Here is an 18,626-nt window from a genome sequence, read left to right as displayed (position 1 = left end):
CCTCTCACTCACTCTCTCACTTCCCCACACAGTCACCTCACCCTCTCACTCACCCTCTCCCTTTCCCACACACTCACTTCACCCTCTCACTCACTCTCTCACTTCCCCACACACTCACCTCACCCTCTCACTTCCCCACACACTCACCTCACCCTCTCACTTCCCCACACACTCACCTCACCCTCTCATTCACTCTCTCACTTCCCCACACACTCACCTCAACCTCTCACTTTCCCACACAGTCACCTCACCCTCTCACTCACTCTCTCACTTCCCCACACACTCACCTCAACCTCTCACTCACTCTCTCACTTCCCCACACAGTCACTTCACCCTCTCACTCACTCTCTCACTTCCCCAGACAGTCACCTCACCCTCTCACTCACCCTCTCACTTCCCCAGACAGTCACCTCACCCTCTCACTCACCCTCTCACTTCCCCACACAGTCACTTCACCCTCTCACTCACTCTCTCACTTCCCCAGACAGTCACCTCACCCTCTCACTCACCCTCTCACTTCCCCAGACAGTCACCTTGCCCTCTCACTCACCCTCTCACTTCCCCAGACAGTCACCTCACCCTCTCACTCACTCTCTCACTTCCCTACACACTCACCTCACCCTCTCACTCCCCCACACACTCACCTCACCCTCTCACTGACTCTCTCATGTCCCCACACACTCACCTCACCCTCTCACTCACCCTCTCCCTTCCCCACACAGTCACTTCACCCTCTCACTCACTCTCTCCCTTCCCCACACAGTCACTTCACCCTCTCACTCACCCTCTCACTTCCCCGCACACTCACCTCACCCTCTCACTTCCCCACACACTCACCTCACCCTCTCACTTCCCCACACACTCACCTCACTCTCTCACTTCCCCACACACTCACCTCACCCTCTCACTTCCCCACACACTCACCTCACCCTCTCACTCACTCTCTCACTTCCCCACACACTCACCTCAACCTCTCACTTTCCCACACACTCACCTCACCCTCTCACTCACCCTCTCACTTCCCCACACACTCACCTCACTCTCTCACTTCCCCACACACTCACCTCACCCTCTCACTTCCCCACACACTCACCTCACTCTCTCACTTCCCCACACACTCACCTCACCCTCTCACTTCCACACACACTCACCTCACCCTCTCACTTCCCCACACACTCACCTCACTCTCTCACTTCCCCACACACTCACCTCACTCTCTCACTTCCCCACACACTCACCTCACCCTCTCACTTCCCCACACACTCACCTCACCCTCTCACTTCCCCACACACTCACCTCACCCTCTCACTCACTCTCTCACTTCCCCACACACTCACCTCAACCTCTCACTTTCCCACACAGTCACCTCACCCTCTCACTCACTCTCTCACTTCCCCACACACTCACCTCAACCTCTCACTTTCCCACACAGTCACCTCACCCTCTCACTCACTCTCTCACTTCCCCACACACTCACCTCACCCTCTCACTTCCCCACACACTCACCTCACCCTCTCATTCACTCTCTCACTTCCCCACACACTCACCTCACCCTCTCACTTCCCCACACACTCACCTCACCCTTTCATTCACTCTCTCACTTCCCCACACACTCACCTCAACCTCTCTTTCCCACACACTCACCTCACCCTCTCATTCACTCTCTCACTTCCCCACACACTCACCTCACCCTCTCACTCACCCTCTCACTTCTCCACACAGTCACCTGACCCTCTCACTCACCCTCTCACTCCCCCACACACTCACCTCACCCTCTCACTCACTCTCTCACCTCCCCACACAGTCACCTCACTCTCTCACCTCCCCACACACTCACCTCACCCTCTCACTTCCCCACGCACTCACCTCACCCTCTCACTCACCCTCTCACTTCCCCACACACTCACCTCACCCTCTCACTCCCCCACACACTCACCTCACCCTCTCACTCACCCTCTCACTTCCCCACACACTCACCTCACCCTCTCACTTCCCCACACACTCACCTCACTCTCTCACTTCCCCACACACTCACCTCACCCTCTCACTTCCCCACGCACTCACCTCCCCCTCTCACTCACCCTCTCACTTCCCCACACACTCACCCTCTCACGCATCCTCTCACCTCCCCACACAGTCACCTCACCCTCTCACTTCCCCACACAGTCACCTCACCCTCTCACTCACCCTCACTTCCCCACACAGTCACCTCACCTTCTCACTCAACTGGTCATTCACCTCAGCCACTCACCCACCTACTCACTAACCTCACCACCACCACTCACCCGCCTGCCACCCCTGATTCTGGAACGTTCTCTATAGCCGTGCAAGATTCACAGATAAACCTTCTGATTCTGAATCGTTCTCTGTGCATTCCCAGGTAAGAGGAGATGCTGTTTATCACTGGGAAAAGGGAACTGCTGGGTGTGAGAACTGGAAGCCCTGAACACTCGATTGGTGGATTCTTTGTGCACTTTAGAACTTAGAAGAAAACATGCATCCTTAGTGTCACATCTGGCTGTGTGCAGTTCAACTAATTCCAGAATTTAACATTATTTCTGAAGTTACCCTGTTCCTTTTAATTTAATCTCAGGATATGGACATCTCTGGAAAGGCCCATTCCCAGTTACCTTGAGAAGGTGATGGGATACCTTCTTCCTTGTCAGGGAGGGAGGTTTTTTTAGTGTATCTGTTATGAGGGCATCGCTGACAAGGTCAACATTTGTTGCCCAACCTTAAGAGGGAGTGTAGCAGACGTTCACAAAGCTGATCCCAGGAATGGTAGGACTGTCCTATGAGGATAGATTGGTTCGGCTGTGCCTTTTTGCACTAACTTTTAAAAGGGTGAAAGGGGATCTGATTGAAACGTGTAAAATTCTAACCGGACTTGATAGACTAGATGTAGGGAGGCGTTTTTTCAAGGTTGAGAGATCTAGAACCAGGGAAGGATTGGGATGCGAAAACATCACTCAGGGAGTAGTGAACCTGTGTACTCTCTATCAGAGGAGAAAGTGAGGACTGCAGATGCTGGAGATCAGAGCTGAAAAAGTGTTGCTGGAAAAGTGTAGCAGGTCAGGCAGCATCCAAGGAGCAGGAGAATTGACATTTTGGGCATGAGCCTGAAGAAGGGCTCATGCCCGAAACGTCGATTTTCCTGCTCCTTGGATGCTGCCTGACCTGCTGCGCTTTTTCAGCTCTTATTCGCTACCATAGAAGGCTATGATGGCCAAGTCACTTGAGAAAGATTTTTTTTTAATTTTAAAGGCATCAAATGCTATGTGGTGAAAGTGGATGTATGTCATTGAGAAAAATGAGTCATGATGCTATTGATTAGCAAAGTAGGCTTGAAGAGTTGAATGGCCTAATGAGCTGGTCGGTAGGGAGAGGGAGGAGTGAGCTGGTCGGTAGGGAGAGGGAGGAGTGAGCTGATATGTCAAGGCATAGCCCAGAAGACGTATTCCTGCTGCTAGATTTGATGTATCTAATTTCCCTTGAATTGATTGGCCTGGTAGGCTATCTGAGAGGGCAGTTATGAGCCAACCAAAATTACTGGAGTCACATGTAGGCCAGACTGGGAGATTTCCCGGATTAGTGGTGCTGGAAGAGCACAGGAGTCCAGGCGGCATCCAAGGAGCAGTCAAATCGACATTTCTGGCAAAATCAGGAATAAAGGCAGAGAGCCTGAAGGGTGGAGAGACAAGCTAGAGGAGGGTGGGGGTGGGGAGAAAGTAGCATGGAGTGCAATAGGTGAGTGAGGGAAGGGATGAAGGTGATAGGTCAGAGAGGAGGGTAGAGTGGATAGGTAGAAAAAAATATAGGCAGGTAGGACAAGTCTTGGGGACAGTGTTGAGCTGGAAGTTAGGAACTGCAGTGAGGTGGGGGAAGGGGAAATGAGGAAACTGTTGAAGTCCACATTGATGCCCGGGGTTGAAGCGTTCCGAGGCGGAAGATGAGGCGTTCTTCCTCCAAGCGTCTGGTGGTGAGGGAGCGGCAGTGAAGGAGGACCAGGACCTCCATGTCCTCAGCAGAGTGGGAGGGGGAGTTGAAACGTTGGGCCACAGGGCGGTTTGGTTGATTGGTGCAGGTGTCCCAGAGATGTTCCCTAAAGTGCTCTGCTAGGAGGCGTCCAGTCTCCCCAATGTAGAGGAAACCGCACGGGAGCAACGGATTTCCTAATGAACATTAGTAAACAAACTGAGATTTTACAACAATTGCTAGTGGTTACATGGTCACCATCACTTAGAATAGCTTTATATTCTAAACTTGTAGCTTAGGACCAAAAGCGAAATTTGTCTGGTGGTGATCCATGACAGTGCTGTCTTGACAGTAGCAGTTGTGAGTTGCAGAGGAGCTATCAAATTAACTTCTGTGAGTCACTGGGGTCTGCGATGGCAGACATTGCAGTTGCTGTGAAGGGAGAGGCTGAATGCAGACTCAAGGTAAATTGTGACTGTGAAAGAATCCAGTTCTGCTTCCAAAGTTGCTCATGAAAACTGGAAAGCTGAGCCAGTAACAGCTAGCAGGAGTTGTCAAAAACTCCAAGGATTTATTAAGTTGGTGCGAAGTAGTGGGACTGTACAACAGGCGGGGAAATGCTCAGTGGGTGTGGCAGAGGCAGAAAGTGGGAAACAAAGGAGGAACGGGGCTTGGTGATTCAGTGTGGACTGACAGACAGATCGGAACAAGCTTGTATGAAATGCATTGTTAATGGTTGAACAGAACATGCTCATGTGTGAAAAAGTAATAATTGCCTGAAGAACTTTCCAATCTGACTAGCTCCTGTTAATTCAGACGAGAGAGAGAGAGAGAAGGAGAAAGTGACTTGGGACCTATTGGAAAACTCTTTGGTGTGGCAACCCTCACACACCAGGGTAAATCTGTAAGTATAAGATCATTTCATACAAAACTTACAACAATGCAAAGTTTTTCAAAAGATTGCAGTAAATTGTCAATGCATTTCAAAAGTCCTTCATTGAGACAGGAGTCTTTAAGCATGCTTTCATCAGGGGTAGTGGGGTGCCAAAGAGGGAACATTAAAAGATATTTTATGGCTTCCTGATTATACAATAGCATTTATATTAGCAGTATGAGGTAATGCTAGAAAATCTGCTACAGTTTACATCAGCTAGCATCTGAGAAAATAGTTTTTTTTAACATAAGGACTGGGATAATCAATTTTTCTGGTGGCAGCACTTAAAACAATCAAATGCTTTCAGTCGTATCTAACTGAACAGTTACTGAGCACGAGCAGGAATAATTTGCCTCATCCAGAGTTGATGTTGCTGGGTGTCTTTCATAAATGTGACTTTTTAAGGAGCTATCTGACACATTGCCTGAGGTATTCTCATCTGCACTGGTACAGGGAGGGGCATCTGACACAAACACAGAAGTAGCTGGAGAAACCCAGCAGCTGAGACAGCATCTATGGAGAGAAAGCACAGTCAGCGTTTCAGGTCCAGTGACCCTCTTTCTGAACTGATTATAGCCACAAAAAGATGAAGAATATGCTGAAAATGGGGTGGAGGGAGGTAAATGTGTAAATGATAGGTGGAGGTGGAACTTTGCTGGGTGATATTCCAGTCTGCGCAGTAGAGAAGAGATTCTGATATATTGCCAATGGTTTTTCAATCTGTGCTGGTATAGGGAGGGATACCTGGCATGTTGCCCATGATATTCTGATCAATGCTGGTACAAACCTGGCACATTTCCTGTAATATTCCAATTCATGTAAATGATGGAGATAGTGGAGATATTGCATTTGAGCTCTCAGAAAGGTTCGACACTGTTCTCCGAAGGAAGACAGTGATGGCATTGGCAGTCGAATTGCCACTTGTGTTGATTGGATAGATGGATGAAAAGTGTGCAATCAGTGGTGGGGGATGTTGTTCATTTTGTTTAGAATTAATTGCACATGTGAAAGGTAAATGCTTATATGGGCTGGTTGTGGCAATTGCGCTGTTCCATGTTGTAACTCCAATATAAAAGGAGTTGAGATAAGAGAGAAGTGAAATAACAGACTTTGAGGGACAGTGGACAGCACACCAGCTGCCATATTCACTGAAAATATGTGAGAGTGCATCTCGTTCTAACTTGAGAAGTGGGAAGAGTTCTGGCTGCCAGACGCTGTGTGGATCAGAGAGATCCTATGTCAGCTGAATGACTTCAAAGGGGCCTTTAAAGGGACAAGAGTTTCTTAAAACTTCCTAACCACTAGCCCCCATCCCACTGATACACAAGAAACGCAGAAGCACTTTGTCATATCTCTAACAGAAGCGAGAGGAAGCACCCTTACCATTCCCCACCATGAAATGCACTTCATCCAATACCTTTAAATTACCGTCACTCCCCAAGATGGAAGTGAGTGTGGGGGGCACTCACTGATGTGAACTCTTTCGGAGCAGGAGTCTTGCAAAGATGTAGCTGTTGGAGAAAATTCTCTTCTAATTGTGAGTAAAAATGAACAAATTGTATGGGAGCAGAGAAGGTAAGAGCAGAAGTAGATCATTCAACCCTTTGAGCCTGCTCTGTTGTTGAATATGATCGTGACTGATCATTCAAATTAGTCCCCATTTCTACCTTCTCCCATACCCTTTGATCCCTTTAGTCCTGAAAACTATATCTTGCTCCTCCCATCTCCAGTATTGTCTGTTCTTCCTAACTGAGCCCATCAGTTTTCAAAGAGTTTTCTCAGTGGAGTGTGACATCACGCAGCTACAGAATCAATTAACAGGAGTTGAAGATACATCACTGTCAGAACTCAGTTCTCCTTCCACAGTAAATCATAGAATCCCTACAGTGTGGAAACAGGCCCTTCACCACAAGTTCTCACCGGTCCTCCGAAGAGTATATCCCACCCAAACTCGTTCCCCTATTCTATTATATTTTACCCCTAGGCGAAAGTGAGGACTGCAGACGCTAGAGATTAGAGTCAAGAGTGTGGTGCTGGAAAAGCACAGCAGGTCAGGCAGCATCTGAGGAGCAGGAAAATTGATGTTTCGGGCAAAAGCCCTTTATCAGGACCTCTGACTAATGTACCTAATCTACACATTCCTGAACACAATGGGTAATTTAGCATAGCCAACGCACCTAATCTACACATTGTTGCATTGCGGGAGGATGCTGGAGCAACTGGAGGAAACCCACGCAGACACGGGGAGAATGTGCAAACTCCACACAGACAGTTGTCCAAGACTGGAATTGAACCTGCGTCCCTGGCACTGTGAGACAGCAGTGCTGACCACTGTGCCATCCAAATCTATGTTAAGTTACTTTAACACTTAAAGGTTGTGGACAGAAATCTTCCTTTTTAAATTCACTAGTGATCTTTTGGCAAGTTCTGTCTTAAGTGTTCCTCTCAAGCATGGCTGTCAGTCATCCTCCAAGATGTGCATGTCACAACAGACAGTGGGAGATACTGCTGTGTTAACTTATACATCACAGTGGGAACTGTACATTATTCAAATAGGCGTTTGTAGACCGCTGTATTGTACCGACCAGTGTTGTTATCCATATATGCAGTCTTTTCTTAAACCAGCCAAGTCTTAGTGAGCTCAGAGCCACTCCTGTCATCTTGAAGACCATGTGATATATTTCTTACAATTTGGAGAAGTAAATAATGACAGCAAGTGTCCGTGCATACTTCCATGTTTTGGTTGAGATCACAGGATTGTTATGGTGCAAAGGAGCCTTTCAGCCCATTGTGCTTGCACCAGCTCTATCACCTAGTTCCAATCTCCTGACTTTTCCCCATATCCCTGCACACTCTTTCTGTATCATCTCTCTTGAATGCCGCAATTGAACCTGCCTCCGTCACACCTCTGGAAAATATATTCTGTCATACTACAATATTCTTCTCTCTCTCTCTCTCTCTCTGTCCCTCCCCCCCCCCACCCGGGGAAATATCTTCTCAAAAACGAACTAAACTCAGCACCAATTTGAAGGAGAAGTCAAAAACTGCAGTTAGCTCAAGTATTACAGCAGCGGCCCAGCATAAGAGCCAAAGCTAGAATCAGGTCAATAAACATTCACCTCCTGGGTTAGGTACCGAGCAAGAATTCAACACAGCTGCCAGAGAACCACAACGTGTCCCCACCCTGGAGATATCACAAGTTTTGATGCAGATGTGGTCAGAGCTTGTGGTCTATTTAAACTAAAAAGGCAGATAGATGTAAAAAGTGGTATTGGGCACAACATGAGAGAGGATCAGTGGTGCGCTGGGGTATGAGGGGCTTAGGGAGATGTCAAGCTCATAATTTAGGCTGTCCAACATCACCAAAGCTACTCGTGAACTCAGTGGCTCGTTTTATAGAAGATTCATTATAGACACCCAAATTCAACATTCAGACCTCATGATCTTTTTCCATTCCTGCAGGGGGGAATCAAACTTAGCTGCCACTTTGTTCTTTTTTCCTTCTTTCTGCCTTTCACCTTCGGGGATCAATCTGATCTCCTCCCACTCCATGTAGAAATTCCAGTCATAACACCTCAAGCATTTGGATACCTCGCTCCCCATTCTCCAAACTCCTCCACAGCACCCCACATCCCTGAGGTAGGTTTCCCGTGCTAACCCTCTCACCCATCTCACTGTCAAAGAGACCCATCAAACTATCCTTCACTAGCAAAGAATTAGGGCTGAAGGAGGCCATTCAACCCCTCTAGCCTGTGGTTCCATTTAATTAGATCAAGGCTAATCTGATCGTTGTTTCAGCTCCACTTTCCTATCTACACCTTAACTTCCTCATCCATCAAAAACCATATTAATGCAGTCTTGAGTATATTCAATGATCCAGGCACCGTTGCTCTCTGCTGCAAGGAATTCCAAAGTCTCATGACCCTTTGGGACAGGCAATTCCTCCTTATCTCCATCTTAAATGGGAGAACTCATATTTTAACTGTATCAACAAATTCTAGACCCGCCAACAAGAGTAGACATGCTTACCACACCTACCCAGTTAAGCCCCACAGGATCTTGTGTTTTCAATAATTGTTCATTCTTCCAAATTCCATTGAGTACAGGTGTAGAAGACGTGACTGCCAGAACTCAGTGCTTCCTGCACAGTCAATTTACCACACTTACAATTCTAATATATTCAACCTTTCCTCAAAAGATAAAATATCTCATCCCCAGGAGTGACCTGAGCCAACCTTTTCTGAAATACTTCTAATTAAAGTGCACCTGTCCTTGAGTGAAGTGATCAAGACAGTACACAGTATACTAATGCAATCTCGTCAAGATACAGTACAGGACAAACTGATTTTTATAATCCATCCCCATACAGGAACAGTTAGCGTTCCCTTTGTATTCTGTTTGGTCTTCTCGTGGCTGGGAAAATATTTATAGCTCGATGTTCATGTTTGCAGTCCATTCAAAGGTTTCAGGGTAGGTGTATTATGAAGGTTGAAGTGTCATGGGGAATGGATCTCTCAGGGCAGGAGCTTGGTGAGTGGATGTTGGCCTCACCTGACTGTACATTGCTCACGATTTGAGCCATTCCACCACCACACTTCCAACACTCCACCATTACGACAGGGATGGAGCAAGTACTCACAGCTTCGCTAGCCCTGTTCTCATGCTTCAGAGGGCAGTCTAGAATTTCCTGTCAAAGGTTCAGAGCCTAGGACCTCACCACTTCAGCCAGTTGCCAGGTTACACTTGGCATTGTTTATCATTCAATGGGCATTATGCCAATGAGAGGTGAGACAAGAAAAAACTTGCAGATGCTGGAATCCAAGATTGACAAACAGGAGGCTGGAAAAACACAGCAAACCAAGCAGCATTGGGAGGTGAAGAAGTCAACGTTTCGGAGTGTCCTGAAGAAGGGTTATGCCTGAAACATTGACTTCTCCACCTCCTGATGCTGCCTGGCTTGCTGTGTTCTTCCAGCCTCCTGCTTGTCTACCTCTAATGTGGAAGTTGAGGCACATCCTCCAGTCAGGGATGTCAGAAAAATGCATGAGTTTTTTTTTGAGTACCACCAGGTAAAGAGAGCCTCCAAAATCTTGCGAACACTTTTTGAAATACAGCCACTATTTTAATGTAGGGAACACAGGAAGCAATCTGTCCACAGCAGGCTCCCACAAACAGCACCAAGATAAGTGTTTTGTTGGTTGATAATTATTGCCAGTTTTTTTTATTCATTCATAGGATGTTGGATGCTGCTGGCAAGATGAGTCTTTATTGCCCATCCCTAATTGCCCAGAGGGTAGTTTAGACCAGACCTGCATAGTTATGAAGTACATTGAGAGTTTAGTCATGACTCACATCAACTCTAGCCTCCCAGTCTGCCTTGATCCCTTGCAACTTTCCTGGTGCAACAGGTCCATGGTAGATGCCATTTCCCTCGCCCTACATTCATCCCTGCAATATTTGGATAATAAAGATACCTACACCAAGCTTCTACTTATTGACTACACTACAATCCCAAGCAAACTAATCTTCAAACTCCAAGACCTAGGTCTCAACTCCACTCTCTGCAACTTTGTGACCCATAGACCGCAATCAGTGAAGGTAGACAACAACACCTCCTCCACGATAATGCTCAACATCAGTGCACTGCAACATCAGCCCCCTATTGTACTCCCTGTACACTCCCTGTACACTCATGACTGTAGCCAAATTTTGTCCAAATGCTACCTACAAGTTCACTAAAGACACCACCATTGTCGGCCAGATATCAAACAATGACGGGTCAGAATAGAAGAAGGAGAATGCTTGATGTCGTGGTATAAGAATAACAATCTCTCTCTCAATGTCAGCAAAATGACAGAACTGATCATTGACTTCAAAAAGAAATCCATAACTCCATCAGTAGAGTTGAAGTGGAGAGGGTTGAGAGTGTCAAGTTCCAACAATCTGTCCTGTCACTTGGATGCAATGGTCAAGAAGGCACGACAATGCCTCTTCTTTCTCAGGAGGCTAAGAAAATGCGACATGTCCATAAGGGTCCTCACCAACCTTTGCAATGCACCATTGAAGGCCTTCTATCTTGGTGCATCATGGCTTGGTATAGCGGCTGCTGTGCCAAGGACCGTAAGAAACTACAGAAAATTGTGAACAGAGCCCAGACCATCACCCAAGCTCACCTCCCATCCATGGACTTCATCTACACTTCTCATTGACACAGAAAGGCAGCCACCATCATCAAAGACCCCTCCTACCTCGGTTATACTCTTTACCAAACTCTTCCGTCAGGCAGAAGATACAAAAGCTCAAACATACGTACCAACAAGTTCAAGAACACTTTCCTCCATGTTCTTAGTCAACTGCTGAATGGACCTTCCTAATTTCAAATCTAATGTTGATCTTGCTTTTGTGACCTCCTATGTGACTTCGTATGCCTTGCTCTGTTTAAGCGCCCTATGATCTGTATGTTCTTGTATGTTATGATCTGCCTGCACTGCTCACAAAATAGAACTTTAAACTACTTCAGCACATATGACAACAATAAATGAAATGAAATAAAAAATCAAAACTAAGTAAGGATGGAAGTTCCTTCTCCTAAAGGATATAAGTGAAACAGATTTTCTAACTATCATTTCATGATAATCATTAGACTCTTAATTCAAGACTTTTGTTACATTCAAATGCCATTGGCTGAAATGGTAGGTTTCACCCTCAATCTACAGAATGTTATCTGGGTAAAAACTAATAGGCAAGTGAGAATATCACCAGGCCATCACTTCCAAACGTATCGGTCACGGAATAGGTCTCTTTCAGAAAATGTGCAGAAGTGAGAGCAAAAATCAAATACCCACACAAAGAGGTTATTGTGAAAGAACAGCCTAGAACAAAAAAAAAGAGTTCTTAGGAAAAGTTAGTGAGTCAGACTTTGGCAAACTGTGTCAGTGGTCAACTTATAACTTTCAAATTCGACTCTGGGGTGTATGTCACTTAATTATCAGATAGTGAGTCATGTTTGCAAAAAGACTATTTATAACCAACACCAGTGCAACTGCATGGTTCAGGAGGAAAAACACTCAAGCTTAAAGTTTTTCAAATGAGAATGCTACAAGCAACAATGCAGTTTAGGAGCTGCCAAATAGCAGAACACTCCTGCATGCTTTACGCTCAAGCATTTTCACTATTCAGTTGGAAGACATGTCTTGATTTCAGTAATCTTTAAATGCCAGAGAGAATAAAACTATATAAAGTCATAGAACAGGTTGATGAATAACCACCCAATGGAAGATTTCACAGGGCTTTCTAGATTCATGGTGGAATCCAAGTAAAACACAGGTCACGTTGAGATTTTGTTGGCATTTGGAATGTGTTTCATACTGTCAATAAGATGAGAATCTATGACTATACTGGATAGTCAGGAATGTTTTCAACTACTGTCAACACCACAGTGAGTTCAGACTGCAAGAGCCAGTAAAGTTTGTGAGGAAACATAAGCAATGAGCCAGCCAATGAGCAGTATAACCCACTTACTGTTATATCTGATGTACATCAGATCTAATGTTGGATGCTGAGGTGGATTGGAAGAGACAGATTCAAGCAGAATACTTCACTTCTTGCGACTGCAGTACATGTTAAATAGAACAAAGGACCCGATACCCAACATGAGCAAAACCAATGTAGTGTACAAAATCCCATGCAAGGACTGCACAAAACACTACATCGGACAAACAGGAAGACAGCTAACAATCCGTATCCATGAACACCAACTAGCCACGAAACAACACGACCAGCTATCCTTAGTAGCCACACACACAGAGGACAAGCAACATGAATTCGACTGGGACAACACTACCATTATAGGGCAAGCCAAACAGAGAACAGCCAGGGAATTCCTAGAGGCATGGCACTCATCCACAGACTCTATAAACAAACACATCGACCTGGACCCAATATACCGGCCACTACAGCGGACAGCTGGAACTGACAACCGGAAACGGCAGAGACAGGCCACTATAAATGCCGGAGGAAACAGCACAGAAGCGCTTCACAGGAGGCTCCCAAGCACTGAGGATGTCACCTAGACAGGGGACGAAACGTTTGCAAGACAAATTCCCAGCTCGGCAAACAGAACCACAACAACATGTTAAATACCAAAAATTGTAGTGAGTGTTTTTGAATCTTTATTATCCATGTCCAGTTCCTATGTTAGGGGAGTTAACATAAACATTTCCTCATATTAGAGGCTGCCAGAGGCAAAAGCTCATATTGCCTCCATTAAAAGATCACAATTCAGGTTTCACCATCTGTCTGCACAATCTCAGCTCGTATTAATGCATTATTGAGGAAGTGTTTTTCAGTTGAGGCCTTTGGCTGTGAACTCCCAAAGCAAAATAGCACAGAGAGATGCATATACCTGTGCTTTCTGATAACTACCTAGCTTACCAATATATCTTATCTTCCCGAACCACTCCATCAAAACCCCTCACAATTGTAGATATCCATGTTAGCTCTCAACAGAACAATCCAGCTTTTATCATCAAATTCCTTGGAGGCAAAATTGGAATGGGTAAGAAACTAGAGTCAAGAGTGTGGTGCTGGAAAAGCACAGCAGGTCAGGCAGCATCCGAGGAACAGGAAAATTGTCGGTTTAGGCAAAAGCCCTTCATCAGGAATGAGGCTTGGAGCCTCAGGGTGGGGAGATAAAAGTGGGGGGGGGCTGGGGATAAGGTAGCTGAGAGTGCAATAGGTGGATGGAGGTGGGGGTAAAGGTGATAGGTCGGAGGGAAGGGTGGCACAGATAGGTGGGAAGGAAGATAGACAGATAGGATGGGTCATGAGGATGGTGCTGAGCTGGAAGGTTGGAACTGGGGTAAGGAGGGGGGAGGGGAAATGAGGAAACTGGGGGTGAAATCATCATTGATACCCTGGGCGGAAGATGAGGCATTCTTCCTCTAGGTGTCGGGTGGTAAGGGAGCAGTGATGGAGGAGGCCCAAGACCTGCAAGTTCTCGGCAGAGTGGGAGGGAGAGTTCATGGAGCAGTTGGGTTGGTTGGTACGAGTGTCCTGGAGATGTTCTCTGAAGCGCTGTGCGAGTAGGCATCCTGTCTCCCCATTGGAGAAGAGACTGCATCGGGAGCAACAGATACAGTAAATGACGTGTGGAAGTTTAGGTGAAACTTTGATGGTTGTAGAAGGCTCCTTTGGGGCCTTGAAAGGAGATGAGGGGGGAGGTGTGGGCGCAGTTTTTGCAATTCCTGTGGTGACATGCAAAGGTGCCAGTAAGGGAGGGTTTGTTGTTGAGGGGTGTGGACCTGGCGAGGTAGTTGGGAAGGATATGGTCTTTACAGAAAGCGGATAGGGGTGATGAGGGGGATATATCTCTGGTGGTGGTGGGGTCCATTTGTAGGTGGAGGAAATGGCAGAGGGTGATGCAATGTATACAGAGGTTGGTGGGGTGGAAGGTGAGGACCTTGTTGCGGTTGGAGGGGTGGGGTTCGAGGGCAGAGGTGTGGGAAGTGGATTAGATACACGGGAGGGTATCATCAACCACGTGGGAGGGGAAATTGTGGTCTTTAAAAGAAGGAGGCTATCTAGTGTATTCTGTGTTGGAATTAGTCCTCCAGGGAGCAGATGCGATGAAGGCGGAGGAATTGGGAATAAGGGATAGTATTTTTGCAGGAGGCAGGATGGGAGGAGGTGTAATCCAAGTACCTGTGGGGATCGGTGGGTTTGTAGCAAATGTCAGTGTTGAGTCAGTCACCGTTGACGGAGATGGAGAAGTCCAGGAAGGGGAGAGAGGTGTCAGAAATGGTCCAGGTGAATTTAAGGTCAGGGTGTTGGTGAAATTGATGAACTGTTCAACCTCCTTGTGGGAGCACAAGGTGACACCAATGCAGTCATCAATGTAGGGGAGGAAAAAGTGGGGAGTGATGCCAGTGTAACTGCTGAAGATAGACTGTTCCACATAGAAGTCCTTGGTTTGCGCCATGCTTCCCTGCCCCCCAAAAACCTACAGGTACCTTCCCCTGCAACTGCAAAAGATGTAAAACCTGATGGTACACTACCCCCCTCACCTCCATCCAGGGCCCCAGATAGCCCTTTCAGGTGAGACAGAGGTTCACCTGCCTCCCTTCCAACCTAGTTTACTGCATCAGGTGCTCCTGATGTGGTCTTCTCTACATCGGGCAGACCGAATGTAAACTTAGGGAACGGTTCACTGAGCATAGCAGCCAGGCCTGACCGGACCTGCCAGTCACCGCCCATTTCAATTCCCCCAACCACTCCCTTTCCAACATAACCATCCTTGGCCTCCTCCATCGCCACAACAACCACACCTCAGCTTGGAGGAATAGCACCTCACCTTCTGCCTGGGCAGCCTATACTCCGAATCTCCAATTTCAAATCTCCCTTCCTGGCCCCTCCCCCTCCCTTCCACTACTCCCTGCCACCAACTGGATTCATTCCACCCCTTGACCAACCAGGTCATACCCTCTACCTGTCTTCACCTATCCCCACTTCACCATCCTGCCCCCGTCACCCCCTTTATCTGCAGCTCTCCCCACACCCACCCCAGTCTTGAAGAAGGGCTACACCCGAAACGTCGATGTCTCCACCTTCTGGTGCTGCCTGGCTTGCTAGGTTCCTCTAGCCTCCTGCCTGTCTATTTTAGACTGTGACTGTGAAAGCGTTTTTCAGTTTGACCCTGTAATTGCAGATGGACAACAGACTGTAGCATGTAGCAAACAGAGAGAAAAATGGGAGACTGAAGAAAGTGATAATAAGACATGAGGGAGCCAACACGTAAAATATTTACTGATAAATCCAACAGGGATTCAGGCGAAACTTCTTTATTCAACCTCTGGTCAGAATTTGGCACTCGCTATTGCATAATGAATTAAGTTGAAGTGAACAAGTACATTTACAGGGAAACTGGACAGCGCATGAGGGCAAAAAGGACAGAAAGAAAGGATAGTAGGGGAAGATAAAGGAGAGGCAAGGTGAGGCTGATGTGGAGCAGCAAAAACTAGTTAGATCGAATAGCCTTTTCTAAGCTGGAACTGCTAGGTAAAAGGCTGGCCACATGAGAGTCGGCAGAAATGGAGAAGCTGAGGTGTGAGGGCAAATTACTCTCAATATCATATAGCATGCAGGTTCACCAGAGAGAATAAGCCCCACCTTTCCCATTTCCCATCCCTGCAGACTGGCTTTTAAAGCACACTGCTTTGTTCTAGCAAATACAATGTGTGGGCAGACTGAATAATCCCAGCCAGAGATAACAATCTGTCATCTAATAGGGAACTTAGAGGTCAGGAGAGACTAGAAATGTCTGGAGGTAGCTGCATCGGGGGCATTTTGCCCGAAACGTCGATTTTCCTGCTCCTCAGATGCTACCTGGCCTACTGTGCTTTTCCAGCACCACTCTAATCTTGCATTAGGGGCATAGTTAACTGATGGAATCGGCATCCCATAGCAAAGACTGTCACTTCAAGTAATCAGACCCTGTAAAGTTGGATTGAATACTGCACAACGCTTTGTTTTCAATAACTAAATTTTCATTTTCGTTACCTAAAAGCCATCCAGGGGTTAATGATTTTTCGATTCAGATGGTTGAATTGCTGCAAACAAGATATTCCAGATGGATGCTGCAGTTACATTGCAAGATTGAATGAGTGAGCTTTCTGGATGTGACTGTGTGCGTTAACTCACTGTGTCTGTGTGGGTGTGTCTACATGTTAACTCTGCATCTATGTCTTCATGTCTGTGTGTGTGTGTATCTGTCGGTTTCTGTGTGTGTGTGTGTGTGTAATTCACTGAGGTGAATACGGTCTTTTATTAATTGGCGCCATGAGAACCTTACTATCCACATTAACACAGTCAGAAGTCACACAAGATCAGGTTATAGTCCAACAGGTTTATTTGAAATCACAAGCTTTTGGAGCACTGCCCCAAATCACTTTACCTGATGAAAGAGCAGTGCTCTGAAAGTTTGTGATCTCAAATAAACCTGTTGGACTATAACCTGTTGTTGTGTGACTTCTGACTTTGAACACCCCAGTCCAACACCAGCACCCCCACACCATGGCTCACATTAACACAGGGCTCTGATCTTGTCTGAGTGCCACTCCCTCAGGATTGCACTGGAAACTTCAACCTGCAATTTGTGCTCAAATCTGGAATGGGGTTTAAACCCACAACCTTCCATCTGAAAGGCAAAAGTTCTGCCCAATGAGGCAATTTAGTATATCGCCTGCAGTGGGCTCCTTTTCAAGGGCAATTTTACCCATTCTGTGTTAATGGAGAGTAATTTTGGGGTGTGGTGTAAAACTTAGAATCTGCCTGGTTGGTTAGTTTACAGAATCTCCAGCATGGACAATGACTGAGGGAATAGTGGAGTAAAGAGTGATGGAGGTAGGGGTAAATGTGTGATAGAGAGAGGGGCAGTGGGTAAAGGAGTGAAAGTTGGAAAAAGATTGATGGAAGAAGGGAGAATGGGGTGAAGTGACTGAGGGAGGGAGAGTGGAGCAATGAGTGATGGAGCGAGGAGAGTGTGGGAATGAGTATGCAGAACTATGAGGTAAGATTTTGTGGAGGAGGCCACAGCTCACCAATAAGACAGAGTGTAAGTTCTCACTTAAATGGGACTGAGTTACTAAGCAAAACTGGGAGGAGACACTAAACTGGTAGGGGACAGAGGGTGGTGGTGGAGGGTGGCTTTTCACACTGGAAGCCTGTTACCATTGGTGTGCCACAAGGACAGGTGCTAGGTCCACTGCTTTTTGTCATTTACATAAATGATTTGGATGTGAACAAAGGAAGTACAGTTAGTAAGTTTGCAGATCACACCAAGATTGGTGCTGTCATGGCCAACAAAGAGGGTTACCTCAGAGTACAACAGGACCTTGATCAGATGGGCCAATGGGCTGAGGAGTGGCAGATGGAGTTTAATTTAGATAAATGCGAGGTGTTGTATTTTGGGAAAGCAAATCTTAGCAGGACTTATACACTTAATGGTAAGGTCCTAGGGAGTGTTGCTGAACAAAGACACCACGGGGTGCAGGTTCATAGCTCCTTGAAAGTGGAGTCGCAAGTAGATAGGATAGTGAAGAAGGCGTTTTGGTACGCAAACCTTTATTGGTCAGTGCATTGAATAAAGGAGTGAGGAGGTCATGTTGTGATTGTACAGGACATTGGTTAGGCCACTTTTGGAATATTGTGTTCAATTCTGGTCTCCCTCCTCAAGGAAAGGTGCTGTGAAACTTGAAAGGCTGAAGAAAAGGTTTACAAGGACGTTGCCAGGGTTGGAGGATTTGAGCTGTGGGGACAGGCTGAACAGGCTGGGGCTGTTTTCCCTGGAGCAACGGAGGCTGAGAGGTGACTTTATAGTGGTTTATAAAATCATGTGGGGCATGGATAGGGTGAGTAGACAAGGTCTTTCCCGTAGGGCAGGAGAGTCCAAAACTGGAAAGCGTAGGTTTATGGTGAGAGGGGAAAGATTTAAAAGGAACCTAAGGGGCAACTTTTTCATGCATGTGAAACGAGCTGCCAGTTGAGGTAGAATCTGGTACAACTACAGCATTTAAAAGACATCTGGATGGGTACGTGCATAGAAATGGCAAAGAGAGATATGGGCCAAATACTGGCAAATGGGACTAGATTAATTTAGGATATCTGGTCAACTTGTGAAAATGAGTCCAAAGCTTTCCTGAACAAATCCAACATATTTAGC

The 18,626-nt window shown here is 46.5% G+C and overlaps 1 protein-coding gene across 2 annotated transcripts in view; it reads left to right on the top strand.

Annotated features, from left to right (window-relative positions):
* Positions 1-4,474: 4,474 nt before the first annotated feature.
* LOC140467963 (C-type lectin domain family 10 member A-like) overlaps positions 4,475-18,626 on the top strand; it is an 88,679-nt gene continuing 74,527 nt past the window's right edge. The window contains exon 1 of one of the 2 annotated variants that reach the window (XM_072564057.1): positions 4,475-4,879. The gene's annotated coding sequence lies outside the window, so the exon portion shown is untranslated. The remainder of the gene's footprint in view (positions 4,880-18,626) is intronic. The other variant, XM_072564056.1, reaches the window with a different exon arrangement.

Source organism: Chiloscyllium punctatum, chromosome 46, assembly GCF_047496795.1.
Source record: "Chiloscyllium punctatum isolate Juve2018m chromosome 46, sChiPun1.3, whole genome shotgun sequence".
NCBI lineage: Eukaryota > Metazoa > Chordata > Chondrichthyes > Orectolobiformes > Hemiscylliidae > Chiloscyllium > Chiloscyllium punctatum.
The sequence above is the reverse complement of the archived record's forward strand: the minus strand, read 5'-3'. Positions and strand labels throughout refer to the sequence as shown.